This window comes from Phalacrocorax carbo, chromosome 2 (assembly GCF_963921805.1).
Source record: "Phalacrocorax carbo chromosome 2, bPhaCar2.1, whole genome shotgun sequence".
In the NCBI taxonomy this organism is placed as follows: Eukaryota; Metazoa; Chordata; class Aves; order Suliformes; family Phalacrocoracidae; genus Phalacrocorax; species Phalacrocorax carbo.
In genome coordinates, this window is record NC_087514.1 from 85,674,054 (window position 1) to 85,696,941 (window position 22,888).

The 22,888-nt window shown below is 37.3% G+C and overlaps 1 protein-coding gene across 4 annotated transcripts in view; it reads right to left on the reverse strand.

The window, feature by feature from the left end:
- Positions 1 to 22,888, reverse strand: part of CDH12 (cadherin 12) — a 591,360-nt gene that overhangs the window by 230,125 nt on the left and 338,347 nt on the right. For all 4 annotated transcript variants that reach the window (XM_064443425.1, XM_064443423.1, XM_064443424.1 and 1 more), the window contains one exon: positions 2,025 to 2,168. The gene's annotated coding sequence lies outside the window, so the exon portion shown is untranslated. The remainder of the gene's footprint in view (positions 1 to 2,024; positions 2,169 to 22,888) is intronic.

A 22,888-nucleotide genomic window follows, 5' to 3' on the forward strand; every position in this document is an offset into this window, starting at 1 on the left:
ATGCAACCTGGATGTCTGAGTCTGCATAGGAATTATTTACACTAGAAATTTTTCCACACAGTGCATTAAGTTATTGTCTTTCGATTTTTTTAATGAATACTCTGATGTATATTACTGAACACTAATTATGCTGAGAAACCATTGATTATTCATGAAAGAATAAAAGTGAAGGCAGGTATAATGGAAGCTGATTTACGCATTCAAATATTTCAACCCTGGTCAAGACTTCCATCTCTGGGTGTAAGAAACACAAAACTTAGTAAATATATTAATGTAACATGAAAGAAGTGAGCCATACACTACACCAAAATGAAGATCAGTGCCTGTAACTACTTCCAAACTCAATTTCCTTTCCAAGAAAACTGTGGACATTGAGTCACCGTTATAAAAAACATACTTTCAGAAATCATTTCGAGGAGAACATACTGATAGACAGTTAAAACTGTCACTATTCTTAGTATGTTCCCTTACAACCTCAGGTCATTTTCCCATATGCTTATGTTTCTGTGAGAAAAAGAACTTGGTATTTCTCACTGAAGAAGCCAATGGAATATATAACGAACCTGCAGGTAGCCAACATTTCCCTGAATTGTCCTTTTTTATTCTTGGGGGGTGGGGGGAGAGTTGGGGGGGTGGAGGGGAGGAGTGGAGCGGGGCAGGGACTTTGAAGGTATTTTTGGATGAAAAAATAGATTTCCATAGTGAGTAGCTGAGCTTTTATCACAGGATATAGTGCTATTAATTATATTACCAACAATGATACAGATATTTAATGACACTAAACAGTATTGGCTGCAAAAAGCAGTGCAATTAAGTCACACTTTTATAAACTACCCAGGAGTAACACATCTGTTTAAGACAGCAAGATTTGAAATAAATTAACATTCCATTGATCTTTTCTCCCTATTATGACAGATTTTTAAACACAGTTTGTTAATTTTTGTAGGCAACAGAAAGAACACGGACATGTTTAGTACAACAGATCTTAATCTGGTCCCTTATAGTATTAAAAAGTTGGGCTGTTTGCTGGCTCCTTAATTATGCCCCCGACAGCATAGCTATTAAGTGTGGACTTGACTGAGACTATCATATTCAGTTCACTTTAGACATTTTAGGGTGGACATGCCATAGGTACATCGGGTCATCTAACTAACTCCAGGCTGCCGAAGCATCTCTGACTTTTCCTTATTAATCATTTAATCTTTCAAGGCAGCCTCCCTCATATACTCTCTGCTTTTTTTCTTTCAAGATAAAGATTTCTAATCATGTCTATTTCTTTTGATATGCCACACTTTCTATTACCCCATGAAAAATACATCCTCTCCCTCTTCAGTCAAGCACTACTCCTCCCTCTTCTGGCATCTACCAATTTAATTTTCTGGGCACTCAAATTGAACCAGCACCCCACTCACCCTTATCCCCCCCAGAACTTCTAATCCTATGAAAGTAACTACAAACCCCATCAGCCTCCGAGTATAACATTACACACACCAGTCACAGCCTTCAGTCTGACAGTAACCTGGAAAGCTGCAGGCATATTCTTGATTCACATTTCAAAAATCCCTTTCTGTCTCGTTTGAATGCCATGGGACTTTGAAGCCTTATGCCTACAAGGTCCTGCTTGTGAAGGAACAACGGTCCTCATTCAGAATGAAGTTTTACCATAACGTACTTTTGCTTTCCAGCTGCTGTGCTTCCCCAGATAAATACACTAAGCACAAAGGGGGAAAGTGTGCTTGCCTTTCCTCCTCCCTGCTCACACCGCTGCACGTTTCTAACGTTTTTCTTCAAGCTTCAGAGAAGGACCAAATTGGAAATAACTGGAGCCATTCATAAGAAGCTGCTTAAAACCTGAATCCCTCCAGAGAGGATTTCCAAGCTGGGACACTTGCCTCTGCTCCCAGCCCTCTCCTGACACTCAGCACGGGCTCCCTTGCTGCAGTGCAGGCTGTCAGTTTACTCAGTTTGAACTTTCAATGCAGAAATTCGGCATGATGCAGTCAGCCAGATAAAGCAGCACTTACCTTAATTGAAATCTTTTCTCTGGTAAAGCTGGAGCATCAGTCAAATCAACAGTGATTTGGGGGTAATCTAAGTTTCAATCAACACCCTCTGGGAAGCTGCATACTGCTCTGCCTTTTTTTCGTTGATGTTGAACTCTTCACTGTCTAAAGGAGAGAGAGAAAGATAAGCTGAAATCCTCAGAGGCTCCTAGGGAGTGAGAGAAGAGGCACCAAAGCAATGTTTCTTAACATGAGATTCTCAGCAAGCGTGCTCGGGTCTGGAAGATCGTGTAACTGCTGTGATAGGCTCCTGTCATGTCCCCTGAGCTGTGAGATGATCATTGACCTGATTAGCTCTGAACACTCCCTACATGCAGAGAAAGCACTGAGAGGATTGGTGGGTCGCAAGGGAATTGGGAAAGGCACCAGGGCCGCTTGGGAATCTTCATTCTTCCAGACTAATGGATGTGCTGCAGCTGAGGCTGTAATTTGTGAGGAGGTTATGCACAACGTTAACCATCTGAGGACTTAAACAAATGTGCTTTTGCATGCTGTTTCTCAAGGTGCACCAGCATTCAACACAGGGTAGAGCTGAGTAATTAGAGGCTGATGTAGCTGTTTCATAATACAAGGCTCACTGTATGAGATGTTCTGTAAGCTGAGAGATAAAGTGGATTCATACATTTGTCTCTGACCCTGGAGACAATAGCAGTTAGTGGGTAGAATAAATGTAATTAGCATGGTGGGCTCATGTTAGCCCCCAGATGGCAATCAATCACCCGGGAAAGAAAAAGAAAAGAACAACAAAACCCAAACAGACTAGAATTATTTAACAAGCGTATGTAACAATTTAAATAAAATGTAGAGAAAGAATGCCAAATTAGTACAGAAAGGACTCTTCAACGTAGAGATAAAATCAGTAGCAAAGCACAATAGTACAAGTTCTCTTCTACGATTGCAATAGAGGGAAAAAAAACAAGGAATGCATTTAAAAGACCTAATTTGCCTTTCACTTATACTGATACAAATAAATCTATTAAAGATGACAGTTTAAATACAGATTGGAAAAATAAAAGCAGGGTGAAAGAAGAATGAGGTGTATTTGTAACCTGTTTTTGGTTTTAAGGTGTTATGGAAACTAGATTTTTGTGTACCAAGTATTCAGGCTTATGTGGTCAAATGAGTTCAGCCAAAGTATGGCAACTTTTATGACTATCCTCATCTGCTATTTTCCTGCTTCTTGGACAACAATCATGCCACTAGCCAGTTGACTCATTTTTCCATTCAGATTTATCCATGGAAATACCAGTTTGTGACTAAGAGAGGAGTTCACAGAATAATATATTTAGTAATGGTGATCTGAGGCACCAATACAAAATGGATAATATTTAATTTTGATAGCACCTAAAGAAGAACATTTGGAACTTACAGTAGCAATGTTAGTTCATATATATTTATCGTAAGTTACTCTATGAAAGCTGAAACAAAGATAATCATAAGCATATACAGAAATTCTTAATCACTTTTATTTACTTTAAGTCTGGTTTTATCAATTTTTCAGGTAAATTAGTGTAATTGTATTTTAGTAGGATAAGCACTCAAGAAAGCAATTTTTAAGTTGTTAAACAAATAGTGGAGAAAATGGATTACATATTTACTTTCTGCAAGCATTCACATCTGAAATCTCATTATTACAGAGAAGAGTATCACAAGACTTGGATCACCCAGAAGTAACCAGAAAAGTTTGAATCTCCTATTTATTTAGCAAATCACAGCTGAAAATGATTTCTCACCCAAACTGCAGTCACCCTAACTGTAACACCTGAGAAACAGGCAATAAATCCCATGTTCCCACTACGCAGACAGTAGGAAGAGATTAACTTTTCTACCCCAACAGTGGTAGTAATATCATTTTCATTATATTCCTCTGGAAATGTCTCTCTCTTCCCACTGATCAAAAGCTCCTCCATGTGCAAAATCAGGATTATAAGACTGTTTGGAGCATTTCATATTTGCACAGCACATTTCTTAGAACATAGCTTATCTTTTAGTATGATTTACAGAATGCCTATCACCCAGGGATTCCCGTTTCACCTGGGACTAATGGTAACAAAGTAAAAATTAATCAAATAATAAGGCTTTTACATGCATTAATATGAAAGAGAAACACATTCTTGAACTTGACTAAAATGGTTTCATGTGTCAAGACCAAGGTGATTTTCTGAGACAATCCTCACTGAAAAAGAGGTTGCTTTCCTTACCCATAAATTTGTACCACAGAATGGGCAGCAAGTCATCCCAACACTTATGATCTTATCTGTTCTGACATGTCATCCCTTATGAAACAGGTAATCCACAGACACATACTGTATTATTTATGATTTCAAATACAATGAAAGAGATTAAATATGAAAAAGACTTTATTCAGACAATTCCTTTGCCATTCCTGAAAGCTTCCAATTTCAGGTTTCTTGCTGTTTTGTTTAGTTGAGTCCTAACTCTTACTAGCCCTGGAATTTTCAACACTTCTTTTAAAGTACTGTTCCACAACCTAAGAGATCTCCATGTCAGGAATACTATTCCTATTACAAGCCCCTTTTCAAATCTCTTTGAGTAGTTTTCTACTAAAAATTCCACTCTTATTATACAAATTGTAATGCTTCTCACTTAATGTTCTGATTGCCTTTTTGAGGTTTAAAAGTCAACATTCATCAGAAGTTTATCGTACATAACTGAATTATCTTAATTGTTTCTTACCTTGAGTAAAGTTCTGGAAAAGAAAACAGCGGGTTGAGAAAAGGGACTGAAGCATGAAGTGACAAAATTTGAAGTGACAACATGATTTAAGTTTATGCAGAAACAATTGGGACTTACTGTTGAATTGGACAACTGGGTAGGAAACTGGCATTTTAAATTAAGTGTTAACAAAAGGAAACAATAATTTGAGTCACTCATAAATCTCGCTGTAGTCCAAACAGCAGAAGTGAAGTCAGTTGCCTTGGGTCCTATTCCAAATCCTAAACATAACTTAAAATTTTGAATTCAGTTCCTATCAGTCATCTGAATAAATGGACAAAGTTTGTTCAGAGTAAGGAGATCAGAGAAGTAATACGTCTTCAACAGGAGATAATATAATGACTTATATAGATTTAAAAAAAAAAAAAAATCCAAAAAAAACCCCTCATCAGATCATCATTCTCATACAAGGGGGACAGTACACTAAACCAGTTAAAGGGGAGGAGAGGGCGGGGGGAAGGAGTAAGAATAGTTTTCTATGCAATCCTTAATTAACCTTTTGAATTCACTGCCACAAGCCATGACTGTAGCAAAGAATTAAAATATACACGTGTGAGAAAATTTTAAAATCACAACAGGATTTAAAATATATACTCAAGAAAAATTTCCTTGTTTCAGGACTGTTCCTCAAAGATAGACAAAAATATTACCTCCTGGGCAAGACAAGATACTAATCATAGGGAAAAAATCCTCTGCTATCTAATACTATTTAGTAATAAAATTTAGAAGACCTTTAAAGTATCATTGCATAAGCCATGGTATTTTTACTGTCAAAGGTCATTAGACACTCATGTTTCATTAAAAGCATAATTTAGTTGGTTTGGGGTATATTTTAACAGATTAATAGCATTTTTTAAAGGAGATTTATTTCCCAAACTGGCCATTTGAAGAGACCGAATGTTAAAATAAATACAGAAAACTCTACTAGTGTCAGTTTTCTAATATTAATGTAAAGATCTTCAGTTAAGAGACACAAACTACTGCAGCAAAATACTTCACCATGCATCACTGTAAATTCAATACAGAATAATGGCCATAGAAGAACAGATAGCAAAGTGACGGAATCACCTATACGCTAATATATTCACAACTTTTCTGCTGGCGCAAATCACACACAGTCAGTTGCCTCAGCTGTGCTGATGCTAAGGAACTCAATGAATTAGAAGTGAACCATGTCTATACCCATAGCTTCAACACACAGAATTATGCTTAGAAAGATCCTTTGCTATGAAAAAGATATACTATACAAGATGTACCAAGAATGTCAATTTGCTCAGTAATTTCTTCTTTTTTAACAAGTAATTAACAAAAAGAAGTATTGTCTGCTTCATTTTGGCTGGAAAAACAGTAATTAGAAATCAGGTGTGGGAATACTGTAGGACAGCAACGAAACCAGCAGAATAAAAGACTTAATAGAAGAGACTGAGTAAAGCCATCTTTACCCTTCATCTCTCCAGAGAAAAACATATAAATAATACAGCACTTAAAAACATTAAAATGCTTTGAAGAAAAAGAAACCCATTTGAACCATTTGAACTTTCAGAACCATCAGTTTTTCTAAATTTTGGCAATGATTTTTTCCCCATGGCAGCCAGAGACAACCAGACTAGATAGCTCTCAGTAAAACCTGACAATTGCCATGCCTTTCAGCACTGAAATTTTACTCTCATCCTCATTACCTTCAAAAGCACGAGCTGAGCAGTTTCGACTACAAATTCTCATCTGGCTTACACCAGCATAGCTGCATTGATTTAAGTGGAATTGTACAGCATATTTATAAACTAGTGAGATCTCATGTAAAAGCAATACAATTTGTCATTGATGAATATTACATCGGATTTCAAAGATCAACCTTCCTGCAATACCGTCCAATATTTTATTTTTTATATGGATCATCTTTTTACAAACTTTCTGGCCAGAGTAAGTACAGAGAACGCAGGAAACTTGTTTGCATCTAACAAAAAGTGTAATCTTGAACATTCAGCACTTCAACTCCTTGTCCGATAGGTTCTTGATGTTAAGGTAAAGATGTGATCTGGATGGAAGAAAACAGCTGAATCCTAGCCATACTTATTGGAAAACTGCTTCACTTCATGAGGCTTCTCCTTCTGGTAGCTGTAGGGGCTCAGACAAATACAAAGCGCTCTTGCTTTGTATCTGACCAGTGTTCTCACTCCCAGTTTAGCAATAATAATCAGTACTGTTCTTTTTACTTAGGCCAAACTTTCAAAGATAAGGAAAGTAGTACAGCATATTACTTTAAGACATTTCTGATTATTTTATACCATGTACAGGTTTGAGCTTCATTGTACACTTTTATTAAGCTAGGGTGGTAGACTGTGACATTGCAATGTTAGTGTTACTTCCTTGGTGGCATTCCCACAATGTTGGAAACATTTAGGAGGCACAGCTAATCCTGGATTTAAGTAAAGGTCCACAAAAAGCATAAAGAAACAAATGCAAGTTTTGGAGCATCCAGTACCAGAGCAGAACAGTTCCAAAATCAGAATGACAGTGGGAAGGCTGGTGGTGACTAAAGTACTCCAGGATTCAGTTCTGGAAGGTATTAAAAAAATATTGTTCTTCCCAAAAGCGGGGGACTTATGGGCAGAGAAGGTACAGAGCCCTGTGAGTGAAAGGAAACGTGGAAGGACAGTGTTTTTAAGAATGTATTTGCATCTGGTAAACAGAAAAGGGAAATAAAGGTAGAAAGATGATGTGAAATGGCCACCACTCTTTTGATTATTCCTCTTCAGTTTTACTACCCTCTGAGAAAAATATACTTTTTATCACAGAGGAATACAGAATGTCCTGAGTTGGAATGGACCCACAAGGATCATAGTTCATGTTCAAGCACCAAATGAATTATGATTGTCCATAATTATAAGGAAAGAAACAGAATGGGCAATTATTTGAACATGATATGGGCCTGCAATACTATTTAGCTACAGATATGCATTACAAAGGCAGTTTTGTTAAAACATGGAATCCAAATTCTGTTCTGTCTGCTTGGTGCATCTTTCTGTATGAATTGAGAACCTCAGGACTGCTAGAATGTACTCTACAGAACAGAGGAAATTTTATACCTGAAGTTAGTTTATCTCTGCTGAAAATTTCTGTCAGCAATACACTTACACAGTTCAACTGAAAACAAGCTACACAGCTGTAACCAGGGTCATGGTTCTGTAGCAAAGTGTAACATATAATTTCTGGTATGGGTCTCCTTTTTGCTGGGGGCTATAGACCTGCTTTAGGCATAGCAGCAGAAACAGGTTTGCCCCGCAAGTTGTACCACAGGAGCAGTGTGGGAGGCAGAATGACTCAGGGACATCCTTTTGAAAGTACAATTCCTCCCCCACATCCTTCTTGTTCAGGTGAAGGGAACACTGTGATTTGTGGTATAACCTGTCTCAGCAGCAATTTACAACAACTTCCCAGTAAAATCTCTGTCTGCTCACTCCCTTTTGCCATCCACTTCCTTTAGCATGCAGGAATAGGGGGGAGAGGATGGTGCAGAAAGTAGTGCACAGGGATGCAATATATTGCTTGTAACCACATAAATATCTTATACCTATCCATTAGCCTCCATGTTCCTGTCTGTCTGAATAAGGAGGGGTTGTTTGTGTCCCCTTGAAGGGGACAAAACTGAACTGCAATTTAGTCTTGGTATTCTCCATGGCATTTTTATAGCTGAAGCCTGCTCTTCTAGTTACTCAGACTAATACTATAAATCTAACATACTTTAAGAGACACATTTTTGGTGTCATAAACTATCATATCTGTCCATTTTTCAGGGAAGCCACAGGGCTTTTATAATACCTAGAGAAAACCAGATCCTAAGAGGTAACATCTCTGCCCGAGATTGTTCAGACATTATTGGTTGCTGGAAAAGCTCAGAAAAATATAGTAACAAACATAAACATTAATTAAACCAAACTTTCCTGCAGTCCTAATTTGCATGTCTCTGACTAGTTTTTAGTCTTCTAACTTCAGGGAATTGGTTTTGTTTCTTTTTTTGTTTGTTCTGTTTTGTTGTTTATTTTTAATTTTACCTTGGACTGCTTTTTCTTACATAATGCCACCCTTCTCTTTTTCAGTTTGCCTGTTTCAGTCATCTTTTAATATGTTTTTTAAATTCTTAAAAAAGTCTGATTTTTTCTTTTCAAGTTATTTTAATGTACTTGTTCTCTAGACATATGAAACACCCTGTTTCCTACCTTCATCCACTGTCTTTCCAATTACTCTTTCCTTGTTAATATTTCTTCCTACAAAATTCTAGTACCACAAGCACTTCCTATCTTTCTTCTCCAAGGATTATTTACCCCATGTCTCTTAATGTTCCTCCTTCCTTGTGTTCCTGCTATTTTTTTTTGACAGTCTTAGAAAGAAAAGTATCCTTCTGCTTCCTCTGGCAGTGTTAGAATGGGTAAGTATAGAAGAAGAAAATAGAGGGAGAATAACAGCTACATTTTTCCTGTATACAGACACAAAAAATTTTATGTAGGAAAAGGAATAAAGTGCTGACAAAATTTCTTTTAGCATCACATTCCCTCAACTACTTTTCAGGAGGAACTGGGAAAGCTGTAAAGAACATGACTGGAAAGTTTGTAATTCCCAGTTCTTTCTCATTTTTCATGGTCTGAAGCATGTTTTCTCTCACATAACAGACACCAGCCGCTTGGCTGTAAAGGATGACTTCCTTCTGCACAGCAAACAGGGAAGAAGGCTGGACTATACTATAAAGAGGACCTGTAACATTGTTTTGATGCCAAGCTCTGAAAGAATAGGCTGATGGAAACAATGGCTAGTAAGACAAGTTCTCATTCGGGGTCAGCACTCTCCTTTCCTGTGTGACCATGCTGGTTAGCACTTAGGCTAGATTCTGCTGTGGGAATACTCAAGCTCCACCATGCCAAGCTGATGGTGGACAGGTTGGTAAGGTAGTCCCTCATCCCAGTCTTCTGAGCAGAACAGAACTTTCAGAACCTTTCAGGAATCTAAGTGATTTAGTTCCTTTCATGTGCCTACTGGCAGGACCATTACTCCTAAAAGCATTGTACTGCATCCAAGTGTCTAATAATGTAAGTAGCTTTTATGACATAAAGAAGCCAAATTACGTAATGTATATAGATTTTATTTTTGGGTACCAAGGAACATGATGATTTTAATCTGGTACACAGATACTAACACAGATTAGCAGAGCCTAACCCTGTAGAGTTTTCCTCTTGTTTGTACCACTCACATCACTAAACCTTCCAATGCCCTCCTATTACAGACAGCATGCTACATATTACTACCCCATTAGTTTGCTTATCTATAGCCTATAACAAAATTCAGAACAAAATTATTGCTTCCTTCTGCAGAGCTGCATGCTATTCCTCATCCACCTGTTTTTGAGTCTATCCTGCACTTCAAAAACATCAGTCTCATGGGCCTTTGTGATTATCAGGTTTCCTAAAATTTTCTTTAGGTGATCGGCAGAAGAATGAAAAGGCAATAATATACAAAACTGCCTTCTTAATATTTCCATCCTGTATTCGTTATTTCCAATGGGATCTATTAATGCCAACATTTAAACACTCAGAAGACACAGAATCAGATCATAGTACAAATATGTGACTCAGTTCTAGCCAGCAGGAAAATGAAGGGGGCAGGAGGAGAATGGAGCAAAAAATCAGCCGCCTTCATTCGGGCAGCCCAAGCAAAAGCCACGTCTCAGCTGCAGCCCCTTCACTCAAGGAAGCAGAGGCAATGAACTGACAACATAAACTTGGGCATCATATCCCACAGAAAGAATAAAGAAGTAGCATCTTTACTTCATTGCATCATGCTGCCAAAAAACAGTACAGAGCATGTTGGAACAGAGTTTCTTTAATAAGCTCTTGGTATGGAAACATGTTGGAAGAGAATAATGTCCCACAAAGCACACCTTTATCTCTTTCTCTCCCTATATCTCTTTTTAAGATGACATGGTTTGAGACAGTTGGCAAAGTAATACAAGTTGGTTTCCAGTGGTTAAACTGCATAGGATTCTCTAGCCACAGAAGAAAGATGAATCATATGATACATTAAAAAAAAATTGTTCAGGTTAATAATTATATCTTTTCTGGACAGAAAGTATCATTATGCGATCATACTCATTTTGGGCCATTAGCCTCTCTTCCGAATTTTTCTGCATATGGAGGAATGAAAGATGGCTTAATTATAGCACTAGGAAATTACCTTCCTTTTGGAGGTGGGGTGGAGAAGTCAGTCTTATAATTATAATGCAAAGTTGAGACTGTAGGATATTACCTTAAAATACTTATTCTCAGTTACTCTCTCAGTTCCATTTGCATCTGTAATAAGTAGCATGTTTTAAAGACACTCATGTATATGGAATGAGAGTAGAAGAATTTGGAAGCCTGAAGGTAAAGGGCTCACTTCCAAACTTCAGAAAGTTGCATTTTGTCTTATGGTTGCAAGTTGTGATTAGTGATTGACATGAAAATGTGTAATATTAACATTATCTGTTAAAAATGGTGGGTAAGAAATGTAAATGCTACATATTAATTCATGTTAATTTGTCTCTTTACAAGCATAGCCAACTAGCCTGTGTTGAGCTATCTCCAGAACCATCTATACTGATTATTAATCAGTTTGCAGAAACGCTGTTTCTTTTTTTTCCTATTCATAAAGGCACTTCTGAGAATAATAATTACACTACTTAGCCTTTATCTAGTGCTTCTCATCTTTCAAGTGCTTCACAAATATTAATTCACTAATTAATCTTCCCAACAACTCAGATTACTCCCATTTTACAGATGGAGAAGCATCAGCAGAGAGGGCAAGTGACCTGCCTGAGGCCATGGAGAGCAGAGAAAGGGGAGACTAAGGGAAAAGATGCTTATAAGCAGAAAGGAATGGAGGCTGATGGGACAATTATGGTGATAGTTCAGAAAATAATCATAAGATTCCAGTGAAGAATTTAACATACCACCGGAGGGCAGGCAGTGATAGCCCTACCATGTATTATACAGTCACTCAGTATGCCAGAGGATCCACAAATCAAAAAATGGAACAGACAAATAAAACATATTGTGCATTTTCACAATTATTTTTTTTAAACAAAATACAGTCCTTTCTTGGATAGTGGCAAAATCTTAAAAGTAATTATGAGCACAAAACTGAGATTAGGAAACTAGATAATTCTAATTTATTGGGCGTCTTGTTTGATGTCGGGCTATCTGTACTCAAAACTGGATCAACTAAATGGAAAGACTGCCCAATACTAGTGGCATAAATTCAGTTAGAATTTTTGTGCCTGGTTCATTTTGCATGTAGGGAGGCTGACAGAAAACAAATGGTCTATAAATCTAGATCTAGATCACAGATTTAGTTCAAACTGTATGTAAACAAAACAGACTTGCCTGAAACCTTGCCTTTCTTCTTTCCAAATAACCTCTGTTTAATCCTCTAAGTATCCCAGTAACTTTTTTTTTTAGTTTTACAGTAAAAACTGCCTCTTAATCCAGACCTCCCAAATGACTGCAGGAAAACAGACACTTCTACATTAGGACTACAGAGAACATGGGTTAATATTATTGTATTGTACTGCTGGCAGAAAGACTTTTTCATTGAGGATGTAACAGATACAGCATTGCCCAGAATTTAGGACAGCAACCGTGGATGCGAGATATCCAAGCTAAATCCATGAATGGAATGACTGAGTAATCTAAAAGCAAAAACTGTTCTCTGTGTCACAGCTCATATGAACTTGGGAATTGGTTTTGGATTGCAATAGAATCCCAACAGGTATACCGCACATACATACCCAAATCAAAAAGCTCCAAATGATTACAAAAATATTCAAAGTACTGGGAACAAACATTGAGATCTGTACAAAATCTACCAGATGTACAAACAATTGGGCTGAGTTGAGATCACTTTTGCCCCTCTTTGAGAAGGTTTGCTTTTGCTCCATTGATAGGGTAAATGTTTGTTCCAGTTGCGCTTTATGCAGACATTGACATTTGTATATAATACTGTATTGTGTTGATGAGTGACAATAGAAGCAAGGTGCTGAACTGTCTATATATTCTTTTATTCAAAACTCTCACACTACACTGATATCCAAGACTACAGAAAGCACCAATAAGGATGAAGAGGGGAGGGGAGAAATGCAAAAAAAACCCCTGTTAATTTCAACCACTGCAGTAAGATATATGCTGCAAGGCTCAGTGATAAAAGGGGAGCTCCCACTCCTGTCCGCTGTGCATTTCTCTCTCAAGTTACCCCTTTGTCTGGAGATGCCCTCAGAATGAAATATATTTACCTACAGAATAGACACACCTATTCAGTGTCTTGGAAAATTACCTTCTTCCCAAGCTCTAAGAACCTGAGTGAAAACTATTATTCCAAGAAAGAATACTAAAAACATATCTTTCTTTGTTTGCGTAAGATTTTGAAAGTAAAGATCAGGTTTTTTTCTTTCTGAGTTCTACGTCCTTTTAAAATTAATTCTCCCTATAAATTATTTAAGACACATACTCAGGAGAAATTTTCCTGTAAATGACAAGGTGGAATAAAGCTTTATTGGCGCTATTTTGATGTTACTAACAAAACATGTATCATGGCTTCAGCATTTGTAAACTTTGTAGCCACTACACATGCTTACCAATCCAATCACCGACAACAGCAAGCAACTTACCACTTCTGATCTCAAATTTTGTAGTGGCGAGAAACAAATTGACTGAGAGAGTTTCTGCAGCATGCTGTAATCATGATGACACTATTAACTTTGTTATTTCATCCACAGATTAAATTTTTATTTAGCTACTGTGCTAAAATGGTTTTTATGTTATTACAAAAAAGTAATGAGACAAAACTTTCGTAACAGTTCACATACATAGGTATAGGACTGATGAGAAGGATGCTGAATAATGACACGAGGGTATCATGCCAGAAACAAGTATTGCATTTTGTCTGTGAAATTTAGCTAGGTTTACTTTGCCTAGGCCAGCCTGTTGGAGGTCTGGGTAGGGTCACAGACCACTCCCACAGAAATTTGGAGCACTGTGCAGAAAGGACTTCAGCAGACAGGAAAAGTGGCAAAGGAAACAAAGAGCCTGGCTCAGCTATGATGTGGCTCAGCAGGAAGGACAAAAACCTTGTTTATGCAACAGACATGAAAATCGCAAGGATACAGACCAGAAGCCCTCAGTTTCTTCCCAGGTGGGTGTTACAGCTGCCAGGTTACACATAAGGTGCTGCAGCTTCATCTTGTGTTCCCTTTTTTCAACACATTTCAACTCTAAAAGGAAGATATGGATTTTATTTACATGTCTCCAGAATTATATTTGAAGGCTACTGAGGAAGTATGGACCTCAAAAGTGCTGGTTATAGAAACTTAATTACTGTTTTAGAAATCAAGTTCTTTTAAACAATTATTATTATTTGCTTATTTTACTTAAATCTGTGTCAAAACTAGGCAATGTTATGCAGTTCAATGCTCTAAATTTAAAGAATCATTATGAAAGTAAGGCATATACTGGTTCTTAGATGTCCAGACCTACAGTTAAACTAGCTTTACATATCAGATAATCTTTAACTAAATTTTTTTAATACAATCTGAATGATGCTGATACAAATATTTTGAAGTACTTAAGGTTAATCTAGACTAAGCAGGAAAGTATCAGTTTTCTTTGTCTAGCACTCTATGTTTGCATAGGCTTTAGCTTTGTATTCTTCAACCAGGAAATGGGATGTAATTATTTTGGATGTCTTCTTTTCTTGCTTAATTAAAACTATAGAAAATGGCATAAAGTAAACTCTCTTTATCACATTGACATTTGCACAGCAGCACATTTGCAATCAACCGAAAACATATTTGTCCAATGTCATTAATGATATAAAAGATACAAATTATTTATTTATGATGAAATTAATAATAAAATACTAATTTGTTGAAGAAAACACTCTATTAATAATAAATAATCCTGATCCATATGAAAATGATAGCAGGATGAAATTGTTTTAATTTGGTTTAGGAAATAATTAAATATAGAGTTACACTCATCAAAAAGAACTCTATTGCCTTGTAAACAGTGGTAAAATACGTGTCTCAGAAGAACCCCTAAATAAGCACCTGCATAAAAAGTGTGTTGTAACAATGGATTAATTTAGTGTGTTCCATCATTGAGAATTAATTCTGAAAGCACTACTTTTTCAGAGAAAAAGTTCTGTATTAATAAAAGACATACAGATCTTGAATTACAGAATCACAGAACCACAGGTTGGAAGGGACCTCAAGGATCATCTAGTCCAACCTTTCTAGGAAGAGCACAGTCTAGACAAGACGGCCCAGCACCCTGTCCAGACAACTCTTGAAGGTGTCCAACGTGGCTGAGTCAACCACTTCCCTGGGGAGATTATTCCAATGGGTGACTGTCCTCACTGTGAAAAATTTCCCTCTCATGTCCAATCGGAATCTCCCCAAGAGCAACTTGTGTCCATTCCCCCTTGTCCTCTCCATGTCACTCCTTGTAAAAAGAGAGTCTCCATCTTCCTTGTAGCTACCCCTCCAGTACTGGTACATGGTGATGAGATCCCCTCTGAGCCTCCTTTTCTCAAGGCTGAACACACCCAGCTCTCCCAGCCTATCCTTGTATGGCAGCTTCCCAGTCCTTTGATCATCTTGGTGGCTCTTCTCTGGACCCCTTCCAGCCTGTCCACATCCTTTTTGTATAGCGGGGACCAGAACTGTACACAGGACTCCAGGTGTGGCCTGACAAGCGCTGAGTAGAGCAGGATAATGACTTCTATTATCTCTGCTGGCAATGCCCTTTTTGATGCAACCCAGCATCCTGTTGGCCTTCCTGGCCGCAGCAGCACACTGTTCGCTCATGTTGAGCTTCCTGCCCACCAGGACCCCCAGGTCCCTTTCGACAGAGCTGCTCTCCAGCCAGGTGGATCCCAGTCTGTGCTGCACTCCCGGATTATGTTTTCCCAGGTGCAAGACCTTACACTTGTCCCTGTTGAACTTCATAAGGATCTTGTTGGCCCACTCTTCCAGCCTATCCAGACCTTCCTGTAGAGCAGTTCTCCCTTCTGGAGTGCCTACTTCCCCACTCAGTTTGGTGTCCTCTGCAAACTTCATCAGGCTACACTTGATCCCGTTATCCAATGCCAATGAAGTGATACTTGGGGCACTAAAGCAAGCTTGTGGCCAACAGAACCTGGTCCTGATGGGTGACTTCAACTACCCAGACATCTGCTGGAAGAACAGTACGGCAGCTCGCATGTCATCCACCAAGTTCCTGGAATGCATAGAGGATTGTGTCCTCATACAAATGTTAGATGTGCCAACCAGGAAGGAGGCACTGCTGGACTTGCTATTCACAAACTGAGAAAGCCTGCTTTGTAATATCTCGGTTACTGATAGCCTTGGCTGCAGTGACCACAATATTGTCAAGTTCAGGATCTTGCTAAGCATGCTGAAGGTCAGCTCTAAGACAAAGGTTCTGGACTGTAGAAGAGCAAACTTCAGCTCGCTCAGGGCTCAGCTGGGAGGGATCCTGTGGGACGCTTCCATGGAAGATAAAGGAGCTAGTGAGTGCTGGGAGTTCTTCAAGAACTCTCTCTTGGAAGCATAAAGACAGTTCATCCCCTACAAAGGAAAGGGAAGTAAGTGGAGCAAGAGGGCCCCTTGGCTCAACCATGAGCTCTTGGACCTACTCAAAACCAGAAGAGAATCTTACCAGAGATGGAGAAGTGGAGGATTATCCGTCAAGAGCTACAAGAGTATTGCCAGAGCGTGAAGAGATACAGTTAGAAAAGCAAAAGCCCAGCTCAAATTGAAACTGGCCATAGATGACAAAAATAACAAGTAAGGGTTCTTCAGGTACAACCACAAGCAGAAAAAGAAGGAAAATACAGACCCACTGTTAAACAGAAAAGGAGAGTCAGTCACCAATGATGCTGAAAAGGCAGAGGTCCTCAACACTTTCTTCACACCTGTCTTTACCAACACTGTTGGGTCCCAGGCTTTGGGAATGAAATTCCCTGTTGATCCAAACACCAACCCACCATCAGTGAAGGAAGAGTTAGTACATGAATTACTACAGGAGCTTGACCCCTGCAACTCAATGGGCCCTGACACCATCCACCCAAGGATGTTGAGAGAGCTGGCTGGCATCATCGCAAGGCCACTCTTCAGAATCTTTGAGAAGTTGTGGAGAATGGGTTACATCCCAAAAGACTGGAGGAAAGCAAATGTTACCCCTACCTACAAGAAAGACTTGAGGGAGGATCCCGGTAACTATAGGCCCATCAGTCTTATTTCAGTCCCTGGGAAAGTTATGGAACGAATCCTCCTGAGGGCCATCACAAGTCAAAGGAAGCACGTGATTGGGAAAAGCCAACATGGCTTCACTAAAGGCAGATTGTGCTTGACAAACCTGGTGGCCTTCTATGACAAAGTGACTTGCCTGGTTGACATGGGGCAGGCAGTAGACATTGTCTACTTGGACTTCTCCAAGGCCTTTGATATGGCTCCCCACAGACTCCTCCTGGAGAAATTAATGCGTTATGGCCTAGACAAGTGGTCTGTGCAGTGGGTGGGGAACTGGCTGACAGGCTGCACCCAAAGGGTGGTGGTAAACAGCTCTTTTTCAAAGTGGCAACCTGTCATGAGTGAGGTCCCCCAGAGACTGATACTGGGCCCAATGTTATTCAACATCTTCATAACTGATTCAAAACCAACACCTGAAAACAAAATAGAAGAAAACATCTTAACTTTGCATAATTTATTTTCTAATTCGGGAGAATATTTGTGTGAGATTAATGATAAATTCACACACATTCTTCAAAACCCCGAATCTTCAAAACAGGGAGACAAAGAATAGTTAAACAATGACTAGGATGGGTCAGAAAAAAATCCTGTATCTAACTGTGGATCTAACACAACAGAGATTCGTAGACAATGTCATCCATAACTGTCAATTTCTAAAAGTATATGTTTTTATTCTTCTGACAGGTGTTTACAGTGTTTCAGTCAATCTTCTAATAAGTAAAATACTTATGAAAGTGGCCTTTGTAATTGGTTGTGCTGCTTTTCAAGTGTTTGGGGCTTTTTCATTGTTTATGTCCACCTTTTTCTCAACTTTTCATCCCTTATATCTAAACCTGCTCAGATGGCAAATTATCTTCATTTTTATGTGCATCTTTTTCCAAACTGTTTTTTGAAGTATACAGGAAAGCTACAGCAACAGTGATGACATCTGTACCGTGTAATTTGTATCACAATGCTGTCTGTTTCTCAGTTCTCAATTCTGCCTCATTCTCAATACTAATAGGCAGATTTCCAGTCACTTCACTTCCTGTATATAATACCAGGCTTGGTATTATATACATTAGCAATCTTTTCATGTGGGTCCCATACCACAAAGCTGAAGAATATCAGATTTTGTAAAACATCAGACATGAATATTTATGTTCCAGAACTTACGAGTGTTTTTATCCTCAGCGGCAAGCAGACTGGGAATGGTTGCAACTCACACAGACATATCTGAGTTATTCCTAATTAGCTCAAATACTAGTAACAGTATAGCAGGGCACAAAGAGCTAACTGCAAGCTAGGTGCTCTAACATATTCTTTACAATATCACAGGCAGCGAACAGTAAGTTTGAGACCAAAGGAACAATGCAGGACATATCCCTAACATCCCATCAAAAAAACTCACTCCATGCTTTGATTTGTTTCACTACAGTCTCAAATAAAGTGGTTCCAGTGAGTTAAGTGAGATTATTTCCATTAAATTTGTAGGCCAATAGATTGTGGACCAGACCTTGCATACGTTTCTTTAAGAGGCTATCCTTATTTGTGCAGATAAGAGTAAAAAATTTTCAATGAATTCATTAAACTGCATCTTAATGTTTTCAAGACTGACTTCTAATAACATAATCATGCTGATAACCATAGTTTACTCAAATTATTCATGAATCATAGCTCTGGAACAAGTAAAAAATGCATTGGTAATATACATATATGTGTAACTGAAATAAGAAACTTCTTAATAACTCATTGCTAAAATAAGCGATATACATATGTACACTTAGATGGAATTATTCATAAGAAGGAAAGGCAGTATACAATATCCTAACTAAAACCAAAGTATTGAGAAGTTTTCAGGTCTGTTTTGGTGTGAATGTATTAATTTTTACAACGAGTCCCGTTGTAAAGAACATTGCAACATTTCTCTATGCTCTGCAATGTCATTAGAACTGCATGAGGCTCTCATGAGTGATTTATTTCATTGAGTTTGTACCGCCATAATTAATCATCTAATTTAAGCTAGTCATTTAGGCTACTGATAGTCCATTATTAGAGAAGAATGTCAGTAAGCTTTCTTCCACCTGAACACAGACATGTTTCTCAAAATGAGATTTATCATTCTTTGCTGGCATCTAGCTCTTCCCCTTTTGATTATGAAAAGATCATAGAAAATTTGCTAAGATCAGATGCAAAAGTTTAGACAGTTAATATTAGGTGAGCAGAATCCCATCATTACTTGCCACAAGCTTCCTTCAGTAGAAGTGTATAGAAAAAAATATACTTATATTTTGAAAATATACATTCTGGTCAAGTTCTTTGTCTTTCCCCATCAAACTTTTACAGCTACATTCCCTAGCTTATTAAATATACATTCCCACAGAGCCTTATGAGCTAATATTATTCCATGTCACTTTTCTACAATAATGAACAGGTATCACATCTACAGTGCAAACTAACTTCAGCTAACCAAAACAATACCTGGTAAATAAATTTTTAAAACTTCAAAGCATAAGTATTCTTCTTTAAGATCCCAAATGTATGTTGCAAAGTATCGACATACTAGAGCACGCCATTTAGTTATGTAGATATAAATTTTTTATAGAGCAGAAATTCAGCATTAAGTTTTCTAACTTAGTTAATACTATCTAAGTAAATGTTATATTTACTCTTGAAATAATTTATTTGCTTTTACCAAAACCGTCTTACCCAGATTTTGATCATTTTGTAAATACTTTTCTTCTATGATCTAGGCTGGGGAAAGAAGTATAAGAAGAGGAATAAAATAGGATAAATTTAATTTCATATATGAGATGTTATTTTACTAGTCATTAAGCCTTTTCTCATAGGTGTGCTTTTGTTACAGGGTACATTTTCAATGTAAGAAGTTAGCCATTCAATCCCTACTATTTCTGCTTCTAAATAGCGATGAAGACCTGCTATGCATGAGGTAAACAGAAAAGTAGGACTGATATCAGCGGGAAGAGAACAGACACAGCCTGGATGAGTTGCTGTGTTCATTAACAAAAAGAGGCTTATGCTGCAATACCATCACAGGATAAATCTATTCATTTCATAAATGAGAGAAGACCTGTGAAAAATAGCTATTGTAATTTCATAGCTGAAAGTTCATGTCAGTCAGATGTAGCTGTATGAGAGCTGTTCCTGTAAGAAATATGGGTATTCCATGTTCATTTTTTAAATCACACTGTAAATGCCTTATCCTCAATTTGGTATACAGTGCAACTCCAATAATTTATCATTAAACATGGCTGTTATGCAATGAGCAATTTCTTACCAAGATAATGGTATTTGTGTACTCCACTTTTAACGCAATAGTAGGTAAATGATGTTAGATCACATTCTCTTACTGACAAAATAAAGGAATTAGGTCTTTTCACTGAATACAATGTATTTTCCTACTGGAAAAAAATTAGATCTATTCTCTATCACACTAACAGTCATGATTTAGTGAAGCACAGAGGCCTCCTACAATGAAAATATTTCCATTAACTATATCTTTGCACTTGGGACTCAGAAATTTTCCACATAACAGTGATTTACTAATTAAAAATTGAAAGTATCTTCACCACAATACACACAGACACACGTCCACATTCATATGTTGTACGCTTTCCATAACTAATACAATCTCCACAGCTAGCTTTGACTTTATGCGTATTTCCCTGTCAATGTACAAGGAGATTTCTTCCCAAATATATTATGGAGGAATCTGTGAACAGAACATTTCCCTTAAATAACACTGCAGAAAGCCATGTACTGGGAAATGAACCTTGCATGCAAAGGTGTAATTCTGTCAAAAAATAAAATTATAAGTACGTAAAATTTAACTTTTATTTTCTTCAGACAGAACTGAAAAAAAAATCCTGAAAATTCTGAAATAAATTATTTTAAAACACTTTTTCCTCATAGGTACCAAATTGATGCAAAATGGACATTTTCAGGTTGAAACAGAACCTAATTTTGAAATCCTGAAACCCTGAAATAAAACTGAATTTGTGTTGCGTGCTAATATACTGCCGATTAAAATAAATAAAGAATTAATTCCCTGCAATTTAGATGTCAAATAAACATCAAATAGCTACCTAAATGAGAATTATTTGATACACAGAATTTCTGAGCATGTATAAATTGATCTAAAACATAGAACTGAATTTGAATTGAAGCAACTTTTAGGTGTAGACTACGGACCTTAAATTTATACAGTACGGGGGAAAAATCTGGTCTATAACTTCACTATTTTCTGTTGCCAATATAGGCTATATAAGTAGGGGAAAGAAATCTGACAGTGTTGATATTTTTTGTTTTTAAAAGTCAAGTAACTCCTCTTGAATATTTCAACAAAGAAGCAAAGCAGAGCCATTGTGTGAAATAACTGAGGCACATGGCATATTTCTTTATTACTCAAGAGTTGAGAAGATGGGCAATGCAAAGTAGCAAAGACAGGGGAAGAGCTGTTTAAACAATATCTTGTCAATATCTTAGTTTCTGTGAAAATTATCCATGCCAGCTATGTGAAAAAGCAGCTACTGAAAATAAGTGGCATGTCTGGCTGGTCATTATGTCAGCTGTTACCTTTTCTGAAACTAATATAATTTTATTTTTATGCCATTTCATAAAGAAAAATTGTCATCCCAGGGAATTCAGGTTACATGTAAATTTTTCGTAAATACATTAATAAGAGCTTTTCTGTCAGAAAATATATGCCTAAATTAAAATGTTTTAAATTTTGATTTTCTTATAATTTGTTCTGACAAGTAAATGGATACCTGAATCTCCAATATTCCCATCTTAGTATTCTTAATTTTTTTATAATTGATGTTTTGCTCCATATTGTATTTTAATTGCAATTATAAAAATTTAAGAAACCAAAATAAAAATAAAGTGGGTTTAGGGTTTGGGGTTTTTTTTGTTTCTTTTAAAAATAATTTCAAAGTTTGGCTGATTAATTATTTCCTAAGTAAACATAATACAAAGTCAAAAGTTTTCAGTTTCTGAGCTTATGTTATTTTAACTTTTTGTGTCCTTCACTGTAAGCACTTGGCACTTCTTGAGCAGGGGATTGGACCAGATGACCTCCAGATGTTCCTTTCAACCTCAACCTTTCTACGGTTCTATGAATTTTAGGTACTGATGACAATCCCTCCATAGGTATGACCTAAGAAAATTGAGGATCAGAATGCCAAAATGCTTCCGTTTTGCTGATGCACACCAAAAATATTACAAACAGTTTGTTTCATTTAATGTTGATTTGGGCAGAATGAATGACCTCAGGTTTTGATCCTATAAAGACTGAGATTTAACAATAACATTTCATACCAATATTGTCAGTTGTAACAAAGGGAGACAGCAATTATCAAAAATAATACTGCAGGGATGATCACCAGAGAGTACCCAGAAAATGTACATTTATAAATACTGTCATATATAATACTATATGACCAAAGAATTTGTTGTTGAGATATCCATAAAGCAAGGATATCTTAAAGCTGGCATTTCTTACAGGGTTAAAATACCGCAGGGTTAAAATACTAGGAGATGGATGAAGAAGATTAATCTAAATTTAAATATCATCCCAGTTGTAGCCTAGAAACAATACCTGAATTACATCATTCAGTTTTGTGACTTTCCACAGCAGCAAGAGATGACAACATGATATTTTTTAATAACACTGCAAAAGTGGCAAGCATAAAGCATTCAAATACAGGAATCATTGAAGTCTTGAGGCAGCAGCATAACTAAAAACAAGGACAAGATG